This window comes from Nestor notabilis, unplaced genomic scaffold, assembly GCF_000696875.1.
Source record: "Nestor notabilis isolate BGI_N333 unplaced genomic scaffold, ASM69687v1 scaffold5917, whole genome shotgun sequence".
Classification (NCBI taxonomy): Eukaryota; Metazoa; Chordata; class Aves; order Psittaciformes; family Psittacidae; genus Nestor; species Nestor notabilis.
In genome coordinates, this window is record NW_009937694.1 from 17,381 (window position 1) to 19,890 (window position 2,510).

Here is a 2,510-nt window from a genome sequence, read left to right on the forward strand (position 1 = left end):
TCTGGGTGTTTTATGAACACTCAAACATGCAGGGGAAAAAATCCAGCCCTTGAGGGGATGCAGAGTAAGAAAAATATTAAAGTCTGCAATAAAGAAAGAAGAAGTATAAAACAGTATTTACATTCTTACGTATTTCTTAATGTTTCCACAGCTCCTTTGAGGTTACACTATTTAGAAATGAAGTACCTTTCTCCCAGTTATTTCTGTTATTTCACTGACAGAACTAGTTCAAAATGCACATCTAAGATCATTTTTCACCTCCATCAGTTTTGTTGTTTATGGAAAAGGACTGGTGCACTGCTAAGAAGTGGAAGTTTTTGGCCAAGCCAGTTGCTTGCTTCTTTAACTTGTTCAATGCAGCTTCCCAATTCAGAAATAAAAGCTTTAAAGAAAATGCTTGCTTAATCTTTTAAAAGCCACTAGACTGCAAGTCTTGTGTGTCAAGTTCTGGCACAAAGCCTTCTTCAATGTTCAGTTACAAAGTTCTGACAGGCCTACTACAATTATTAACAACACTCTTGTCACAGGGGTGCACACCAACGTGCTCTGGTTTCATCACATCTGTCACAACTAGCTCTGTTTGTGAACCATGTCAATTCCCATGGACTATGAAACAGCTCAAGATTAGTTGAGAAAGATCACAACTAGCTCTGTTTGTGAACCATGTCAGTTCCCATGGAACTATGAAACAGCTCAAGATTAGTTGAGAAAGTTGGGAAGATACATATGGACGCTATGAAAGACTGTTCCAGCAACACAAGTCTGCACATAAACACAACTTATCAGCTTACACAAAACATTTCTAGAACTACCTAAAAAGTAGTAGGTTTTCCACATTTTGGTTCCCTGAGAAGTGCTCAAACTGCAAAGGTCTTTGGAATGCCATCAGTGAAGTAAACAAATATGCATCTCTTGCACTGCTGCTGCAGAGACATCTCCTACTTCCATGTTGAGCAGACTTGGTTTTGGCATTTTCATTCCAAGTAAACCTAACTCTCTGAAAGAGTGGCACTGGAATGGGAGTAAGAGATGACTATAGTCTTAGTACTAAAACTGGTTTATCTGTGATGATTTGATATTACAAACTGGAATGCACGGTTGATGAACACAGGCATTAAGAACACAGTTTACCTCATCTATTTAACCCATTATTGAGACTGGTTTTGAAAACTTTGACACAAAAAGAAGTCAAATATGTTTTTGGAAAGCGTGCTTTCTTTTTCTCCCCCAGGAGCACTACCTGTATTTTTAGTGAACATGATTAAACATCATGAGAGTTAAGACTTCAATACAATAAAAGAGCGCACAGCGGAAGAATGAAGTCAGGAACCATTTTATTTCCATCCAGTTTTGCAAGTATTAAGGATGGCATAAGAGCTCATTCCATCACTATGATTTATGGAACTATATCCCTAGAATATGCAAAGCTTATAATGCTTCCTGTTTCCCCCCCCAAGTATAAGCTGCATGACTATTGGGTTTAACTGTGTCTTTCTGTCACTAATATCAACTTTCTTCATCCTCTCCCCAGACACCAGAATAGACTAGCTGGGTACAGAGAAGCAGGACTGAGGCAGTCAGTAATGAGAAGTTATAAAACACGTTAAACAGCAACATACACAACATAACACCTGCAATGCTCACAACATACAGAAGATAACTCTGCAACTAGATTGCGTTCTATTTGCCATCATTACCTATGAAGATCAGTACTGTAAGATTTGCTGTCTCATACATGTGCACCACAGTTATTCCAGATTCTTCTGATTCTTCCAATTTCTAGGCAACAATTCAACTTGTATTTACTATTTTTAAGACAAAATACTGAAACTGGTTTCAGGTGTTTTTGCCCAACTGGTTTTAATAGCACAATTCAAATGGCAGCTTCCACAATTATAGAATTAATGCTCAGTACTTGTCAAAAGCTTTTAAGATTAAGGTATGTTGGAAAATTACTTTCAGTATAACCCATGCAATTGAACTGCTCAAACAGTTTAAACTCTTAATTTAATATATTCTAAGTTAGTGAAGAGTTCACATTCAGAAACTAATTCCAGACAGTTCTTAGACCTCATGTGGCAGGAGATGAAGCTCTTTAAAATTATCACTATTAACAGAAAAGAACTCCCACAGGAAAAAAGTATATACACCCTCACTATAGCCAGGTAATCAACTCCTCCGTTTCGATATTATCATAAACATTTAATTGAATTATTTCAACCACTAAAAGCCAACCAACAATTCAGATTTTTCAAACATATGATTACCTTTTCAAGACTGCATTTTTTGCTGGAATCTAAGTAAATTTGTCTTTTCCAATACAATCAACTCAGTTCAATGAATTTAACTTTAAGACTTATTTGTGAACTGTTCTCTCTCACTTCACCTCTACAGCCCTTTAGATACACAGGCGTATAGACTGCAATGATGCAGAGTTCCAGTTTAAATTCAGCACTTATCTGAAGATGCCTGCAAACGCTCTCTTACGCGGGGTGGAAGTGTTTTTAACA